The sequence below is a fragment of the Pseudophryne corroboree genome, chromosome 4 (assembly GCF_028390025.1).
Source record: "Pseudophryne corroboree isolate aPseCor3 chromosome 4, aPseCor3.hap2, whole genome shotgun sequence".
Lineage (NCBI taxonomy): Eukaryota > Metazoa > Chordata > Amphibia > Anura > Myobatrachidae > Pseudophryne > Pseudophryne corroboree.
In genome coordinates this window covers 705,663,132-705,672,085 of record NC_086447.1, presented here as the reverse complement: position 1 = coordinate 705,672,085, position 8,954 = coordinate 705,663,132, and the positions used below count along the sequence as shown (strand labels likewise).

Genomic DNA, 8,954 nt, shown 5'->3' with positions numbered 1-8,954 from the left:
CTGGAGGACCGCAGAGGCCTGGACCACAGCAGCGGACTGGACGAAGTCAGCGACTTGGGCGAACGCAGAGGAGGCCTGGACGACCACAGAGGCCTGGAGGACCGCAGAGGAAACATGGAGGACCGCAGAGGAGGCCTGGAGGACCGCAGAGGAGGCCTGGAGGACCGCAGAGGAGGCCTGGAGGACCGCAGAAGAGACCTGGAGGACCGCAGAGGAGGCCTGGAGGACCGCAGAGGAGGCCTGGAGGACCGCAGAAGAGACCTGGAGGACCGCAGAGGAGGCCTGGAGGACCGCAGAGGAGGCCTGGAGGACCGCAGAGGAGGCCTGGAGGACCGCAGAGGAGGCCTGGACGACCGCAGAGGAGGCCTGGGGGACCGCAGCAGCGGACTGGACGAAGTCAGCGACTTGGACGACCGCAGAGGAGGCCTGGAGGACCGCAGAAGAGGCCTGGAGGACCGCAGAGGAGGCCTGGAGGACCGCAGAGGAGGCCTGGAGGACCGCAGCGGACTGGACGAAGTCAGCGGCATGGAGGACCGCAGAGGAGGCCTGGAGGACCGCAGAGGAGGCCTGGAGGACCGCAGAGGAGGCCTGGAGGACCGCAGAGGAGGCCTGGAGGACCGCAGAGGAGACCTGGAGGACCGCAGAAGAGACCTGGAGGACCGCAGAAGAGACCTGGAGGACCGCAGAGGCCTGGACCACAGCAGCGGACTGGACGAAGTCAGCGACTTGGGCGAACGCAGAGGAGGCCTGGAGGACCGCAGAAGAGACCTGGAGGACCGCAGAAGAGACCTGGAGGACCGCAGAGGCCTGGACCACAGCAGCGGACTGGACGAAGTCAGCGACTTGGGCGAACGCAGAGGAGGCCTGGACGACCACAGAGGCCTGGAGGACCGCAGAGGAAACATGGAGGACCGCAGAGGAGGCCTGGAGGACCGCAGAGGAGGCCTGGAGGACCGCAGAGGAGGCCTGGAGGACCGCAGAAGAGACCTGGAGGACCGCAGAGGAGGCCTGGAGGACCGCAGAGGAGGCCTGGAGGACCGCAGAAGAGACCTGGAGGACCGCAGAGGAGGCCTGGAGGACCGCAGAGGAGGCCTGGAGGACCGCAGAGGAGGCCTGGAGGACCGCAGAGGAGGCCTGGAGGACCGCAGAGGAGGCCTGGAGGACCGCAGAAGAGACCTGGAGGACCGCAGAGGAGGCCTGGAGGACCGCAGAGGAGGCCTGGAGGACCGCAGAGGAGGCCTGGAGGACCGCAGAGGCCTGGACCACAGCAGCGGACTGGACGAAGTCAGCGACTTGGACGACCGCAGAGGAGGCCTGGAGGACCGCAGAAGAGACCTGGAGGACCGCAGAAGAGACCAGGAGGACCGCAGAAGAGACCTGGAGGACCGCAGAGGGCTGGACGACCGCAGAGGCCTGGATTCAAGTGTGCTGTTGCCAGGAACACCAATGATGACCAGCACACCTGCTCACAGGCCACTTCGCAATACATTCGGAGGCTCTCTGAACAATATTGCCCTGGCTGTCATCTCAACTTCCCTGGACGACCATCTGTACAGAGCTTCAAATGGACATATTCAGAAATATGCATATTCTCTGTTCCAGCACCATGTACGGTACGACAAATACTTGACGTGGGCCAATCGTGTGAACTTTGATGGTTCCAAGGGCAAACTTCCGCTGCCCAAAAATCTGGTACATGACATCATGGCTAGGTGTGAACGCCGCGTGAGGATTGGTGATCCAGAAAAGAGGAAGATAAGGGATACCATAAACTCTGTGCTGAGAACGAAGAGGAAAATGACTTGGAAGCTCGACTATGATGAAACCAGATCATTACCTACCTCCTAGCTTCAGCACATCAGCTTCACACAGCTGAAGCTAAAAAATTGTGTCAATGTACCTGTATGACCTGTACATTTTCTGGGGCTGCATGCACTGTGCTGAATCCACTTGGAGCAGCTCGGTTACTCAAAGGGGAGTGCATGAACTTGGCTCACCACATTCCTGGTAATGTAAGGGCCTGTTACAAGTTGCCCCTTTTATTCCTGTTGATTTTTTGGGCGCTGCTGTATCTATCCAGTAGCAGCCGAGTCCATTGTGCTGTGTCCATCTGGGGCCTTGGGCTGCGTTTCCATCCAGGGGCTGCTGTTGTCAGTCCTCTATTCTGGTGTCCGTATGCGACAGTGTTAAAAAGCAAAAGACAAAAACGAAAAATAATTCAAAAAAGCAAAACCTAAAAATAAAGTACAAAAACCATTACCCCGCACCACCACCACAAAAAAATAAATTATAAAAATGTTAAAGTTGATATTGTTACTGTATTTGTGCTGTTACCTTTTGATTAAAGTACCGTACAGTATGTGTGATGTTGGCTTTATTACAATACAGTACAGTATGTGTGATGTTACATGTTCCAAATGATTTTGTCCGTAAATAAAGTGTTTCTTAAAATAAACATGACGTGGTTTCCAATGTTTGTATTCCCAACTTCCTGTACTGTATAAATTAGTACTACTGTATGATGGGAATTCAATTAAGAGTGGTATACTGTATGTAAAACAACTTGGTTAGGCATCTTGCATTTCATATTTTAATAAAAACCACAGGAAACTTCTATTTTTAAAAGTTTATTGAAGAAAAAAAAGGTGTTTTTTTTTTAAATAAAGTTTGAAAGTTAATTAAAACAAAAAAGTAGTTTGTTCTTCGTTACATTCTTTTCTTGTGTATATAGATATCTGTGGGGGAAAAAAAAAAAAAAGTATTAAAGTAAAGACACTCATGTTCATTTGTTTTCCAAGAAAATTTGTGGAACCACACAGCCCAGCAATAAGTCATGCTGGGCTGTGTGGTTCCACAAAAGGCATGCGGTACAAAGTGAAATAGTGGTGTCAGTGGTCAGCACTTTGACACGCTAACATTTGTGGAACCACACAGCAATGGCTGACACACATAAAATGGCTGACACACACAAAATGCCTGACACACACAAAATGCCTGACACACACAAAATGCCTGACACACACAAAATGCCTGACACACACATGCTGGAGTGAAAACACATGTTTGCCAAACAGTCGACAGCACATGTCGGCCAGATGGCCGACCAAACTTGCTCCAAATCACCCCAAACTGGCCAGAAAGCACCCCAGCACACTCAGGAGGTACTGTACACCACAGCTAAATTAGGAGAGAATTTCATTACAAACAGCCAGATCTTGCAGATTATCTGCCAGATAATTGTATGGTGTACAGTATGCCTATCTTATACAGTAGAAAAAGATACTATACAATGGAGTACAAGAACAAAAATTTTTATTAAATAAAATTAAATTAAACTTAATAAAATATTAAAATAGTGGTCCACTAGGAGGTGGACCACCACCCGCTGGAGCTGGATGGCACGCTGCAACTGTTCTGTGGGAAAAAAAGGACAGTATTACAAAACAAATACTGAATACTTTACAGTGTAGTAATGGCAATACAGTACTTTACTCTATATTAGACAATATTGTTATTTACAATGTACAGTACTGTATTGTCAGTACAGTAAATCAAACACTACTGTATGCTGTCGAGGTAATTTAAACATTGCTTTAGTTTACCTCTTGTATAAGTGGGCTGCTGCCTGCCCGCTTCTGGGCCAGCCCACCTATCTTGCCCCTGTCTGGGGCCCCCATAAATAATTGGCACTATATTGGAGAAAAAAAAACATTTAGTCACATTCAAATAGTAAACAATTATTACTGTATACTGTAGGTACAGTATTATACTGTATTGCTGGTATTCAAAATATAAAGTACTGTACAAGAGTTTAGCTTCAATAGGTCATAAACAAATTGTCAAAGGAATTAAACACCACAGTACAAATACTGTAGACATTTACTGTATGTATTAGCAGTCATGACATTTCATGACCGCTTCAGAAAAAAGAGGGTTACAGTACTGTAGGTGGTGTTGTAGGGAGTACTATCCATAATAGTGGACTGTACTCAGAGCCAGCCATAAATAATATGATTCCCTAGTCAAGTTTTTGGATGCTGCCCCCTTGCACAGATGCTATTTCCGCCTCTGAGCCTGTACCCCTTTCCCAGCACCATCACCCCTCAACCATAGCAGTCGTCATTTTGGTGCTCCTCCAACTTACTGTACTGTATGTTTAAAATAGCAACAGTGTGCACATTCGGTGTGCATCCCAAAACGGTGCATGTTCTTGCTGGGAAGGGGCAAGGCCACACAGTAATTCCCCAATCTGAAATGACGCCACACAGTACTGCAACTTTATTCACAACATATCATGCAATAGTGTCTCTTTTTCTCGTTACATCATATGATAGTACCACATTACTCCTCAAAGTATTCCCACTTATTCACATTGCATCACATCATATTGCTCTTTGTTCACATTAGACCACACAGTAGTGCCCTTGCTACAGTATATGTTACACAACAAAGTACTGTATACACATAATGCTGCACATTAGTAATGCATTTTGTATGCACAGAATATACTGTAGGCATGCTGCATATCATATTAATCAGCAGAAGCTGCTTGTGCCCCTGGGCATTTGGCAAGTATGCCTATGCCTAGGGCAGGCTCAGACTGGAGATCAGTACGTAATCCCGCTGGACGGGATCCCGGCAGTCAAAATACAGACGCCGGAATCCCGACCACACAATCCCGACAGGGGCGGCGAGCGGAAAGCAGCCCCTTGCATGCTTGCTTCGCTCGCCACGCGGTGGGCACGGTGCCTCGCTACGCTCTACACACTATTATATCAGTAGTCAGGAAACGCAGCATGCATTTGTGGAGTGAAGAGGGTGAAAAAGGAGAGAAAGTACAGTTTGTACTGTAAGGTTATGTCAGAGGGTGTGAAGATGATCAGCTCAGTGTTATACATGTTACAGTAAGTTAGAATACAGTACAGTGCATTATGTATTTCTATTTTATTACCAGGTGTCTCCTCCACTGGTTGGCGACGGACTGTAAAAAGATAATACAGTACAGTTAGTCATATCAGTTTGACTTAAAATAATGTTGGAGAAAAAAAAATACTGTAATTACAGTACCAACTATTGCTACTGTACAGTATATTTACCAAAAATGTATTCTGGCTCGTCGTCTGTGGGTAAAAGAGAAGAATATTATAAGATACAGTATACAGTAAAAAGTATAGTAATAGTACACTAGTGTCCAGGCCCAGTGTCAGGTGGGTAAAAAAAGGTATGCTTGTGACAGGCATGGTGATTCCAAGGGACCCCACCGAGACCATCAGAAAATTTGTGAGTGACCCGTATGCCGGTGATTATGACTAGAATAAGGTACAGTAGCAACTCTTTTTTCTTTTGAATTATGTATACTGTACAGTACTGTATGTGCATATTGTACAGTACACTTAAAATATTTAGCAGTTACTGTAGTGGTAATTTTTGGGATGACAGTATTAGCATACTGTAAGCATCCAACTGAGGCCCCCAAACAGATGCCGCCACTAGGTACAGTACGTGCCTCTCGTGCCTAATGGGAAATTCATCACTGACAGTATCTAGAGAGATGAATGGAGAGACAGTGACAAGGGGTGAGAGAGAGAGAGAGAGAGAAATTGAGTAAGATGGGTGTTTTTTTTAGAACAGGATGTTGTCCATACAGTAGCAACCAATCAAATATTACCTACTGTACTGTATTATCGTCTGTAAGTGTAACTAGATACTGTAAATGTTAATGTGGGATGTGATCGGTTGCTACTGTATGGGCAATATCACCAGTTCAAACAAAAACAATTTTCATCCGATTTCTACGCATTTGCCAGAAAAATCTGATGAAAAGTGCTACTCTGATGGCATCAGATCAATGTCAGTAATAATTCTTACCACTAAATGCAGCAGCATCATCATCATCCTCCTCCTCCTCCGTGGCCTGTTCCAGTGTAGGGCCTGTGAAAAAAAACATTAATGTGAAAAAAAAAAAAGGTTCATTCCAGGAAATACACATACCCTCCAACATGACCCGCCCCACTAGGTACAAAATGCTCTGGTTCTGGACTTCCCTCTTAATTTATTATTGCCATCACCTGTGAAGAAACAGCTTTCTTATCATATAACTAGTTCAACACAGGTGATGGAAATCATAAATTAAGAGGGAAGTCTAGAAACAGAGCAGTGCGGCGGGTCATGTTGGAGGGTCTGCATACAGAAACATAGAATTTGATGACAAATACTGTAAGAACCACTTTGCCCATCTAATCTGCCTCTTTTTTTTAACCTTTTTTTTACATCAAACCTTATAACAATTTTCCCCAAACATCACATGATGCAAAGATAAATAAATAAAAAAAGAGGTGCAAGATGGAATTGTGATTGGGCCCTCCCAACCACCCTTATGTTATATAAACAGGGTCTGCCACACGACTGTGGCTGAAATGACTGGTTGGTTTGGGCCCCCACCAAAAAAAGAAGCAATCAATCTCTCCTTGCTCAAACTGGCTCTACAGAGGCACGATGTACCGGACTGGACTTACTTAATGGGTGCAGTGAGGTGATGGACATAGAGATAGAGTCCTGGTCCTCCTCCTCCGCCACCGCCTGTGACAGTGTAGGGCCTGTGAAAGCAAAAAATCCATGAAATATACTTTTGTATTCTGTGTTGAATACAGTAAAGCAAAAATTCAGTCAGGAATTGGAGGAGGAGAGTAAATTTCGCACACAGAGACGAGAATGTCGAGGCCAGAATCAGGGGGTAGTGGAGGAGGGTTAGGATACCGTACCTCACCCTGTTGGGATTGCTGCAATCAGGATGCCACTGTCGGTCACCTGACCGCTAGAATCCTGACTGCTGGTCACGCAAACCCAACCCATTGGTTTAACACAATGTACAGTACAGTACAATACTGCAGTTTACTTACCAAGTTGGGGAGAGTGTTTTTCATCCTCATCCTCACTGTCAATAATTACTGAGTTGAAAATAAAAAAATATTATAAACAAAATACAGTAGAGTACAGTTACTACAAAATTGCACAGTAGTACAGTGCTACAGGAGGCAGAGATATATTCATAATACAGTAGGAGCAGAATGACTGTCCAGCGGTAGGGGACATACAGTACTGTATTTAAAAGACCTGCTGTCTGGATCTCGACATTCAGAATGCAGAGTGTGGATTCAGAGTATGATTGGAGGGTTAGGCTAGTGGAGGGTGGGTCGGATGCACAATTTTGGGCACCATAATACAAAATGGATATCGTGGAACTACAAAAGGTTTAGAGGCGGGCGACCAAAGTGATGAAGTGGATTGAGAAGATGGAATACAAGGAAAGGCAGGCTAGGCATGTTTACATTGGAAAAGAGGAGATTAAGAGGGGACATGATTAACCTTTACAAATATACTGTATACAGTAAGGGGACAATACACAGGAACGGTTTTTGATAAGATGGACACAGAGGACACGTGCACAGTAACTCTTGTTGAAGTAGAGGCGATTTCGCACAGAGGCGAAAAGGGGTCTTCACAGTGAGGGAAATACTGTACAGTACATGTTTGGAATTCCCTGCCTGAAAAGTAATAAAAGTGGACTTGGTCAATACTTTTAAGAATGGGCTTGAGAAAATCCTACTGTACTTACTATAATCTGGCTCCTCTTCCTCCCCCGAATCAATGGGAATGAGCTCCTCCTCTGTATCAATTACGAGGCGGTCTGTGTGTAAAAGATGACAAGTATTGTAAAATACAAAAATTACAGTAATACTGTAGGAAACTAGTGTGTCTGTAACAAAAAGTAATTATTACCACTTCCGGAGCTCTCGGATGCAGCAGGTGGTGGTGGTGGTGGTGTTGGTACTGTGGGAAAAAAAATAACAGTACTGTAAGTGAAGCTGTCAATTTGAAACATGTACTGTACAGTATCCAGGACACATGTACAGTAGTGTAACAACGATGACAGTCACACCAGAATTCTCGTTACACAATACCTGGCAGCGCAGCAGGTGGTGGTGGTGGTGGTGGTGGAACTGTGGGAAAAAAAATAACAGTACTGTAAGTGAAGCTGTCAATTGGAAACATGTACTGTACAGTATCCAGGACACATGTACAGTAGTGTAACAACGATGACAGTAGCACCAGAATTCTCGTTACACAATACCTGGCAGCGCAGCAGGTGGTGGTGGTGGTGGTGGTGGTACTGTGGGAAAAAAAATAACAGTACTGTAAGTGAAGCTGTCAATTGGAAACATGTACTGCACAGTATCCAGGACACATGTACAGTAGTGTAACAACGATGACAGTAGCACCAGAATTCTCGTTACACAATACCTGGCAGCGCAGCAGGTGGTGGTGGTGGTGGTGGTGGTACTGTGGGAAAAAAAATAACAGTACTGTAAGTGAAGCTGTCAATTTGAAACATGTACTGTACAGTATCCAGGACACATGTACAGTAGTGTAACAACGATGACAGTAGCACCAGAATTCTCGTTACACAATACCTGGCAGCGCAGCAGGTGGTGGTGGTGGTGGTGGTGGTACTGTGGGAAAAAAAATAACAGTACTGTAAGTGAAGCTGTCAATTTGAAACATGTACTGTACAGTATCCAGGACACATGTACAGTAGTGTAACAACGATGACAGTAGCACCAGAATTCTCGTTACACAATACCTGGCAGCGCAGCAGGTGGTGGTGGTGGTGGTACTGTGGGAAAAAAAATAACAGTACTGTAAGTGAAGCTGTCAATTTGAAACATGTACTGTACAGTATCCAGGACACATGTACAGTAGTGTAACAACGATGACAGTAGCACCAGAATTCTCGTTACACAATACCTGGCAGCGCAGCAGGTGGTGGTGGTGGTGGTGGTGGTACTGTGGGAAAAAAAATAACAGTACTGTAAGTGAAGCTGTCAATTTGAAACATGTACTGTACAGTATCCAGGACACATGTACAGTAGTGTAACAACGATGACAGTAGCACC

The 8,954-nt window shown here is 45.7% G+C and overlaps 1 long non-coding RNA gene across 1 annotated transcript; it reads right to left on the bottom strand.

The window, feature by feature from the left end:
• Positions 1–6,514: 6,514 nt before the first annotated feature.
• On the bottom strand, positions 6,515–7,688 carry LOC134911708 (uncharacterized). Its single transcript, XR_010176784.1, has 3 exons — positions 7,616–7,688; positions 6,900–6,947; positions 6,515–6,596 (listed from the first exon to the last, which is right to left on the bottom strand). It is a non-coding gene; the product is annotated as an uncharacterized LOC134911708 (long non-coding RNA).
• Between the last annotated feature and the right edge of the window lie 1,266 nt (positions 7,689–8,954).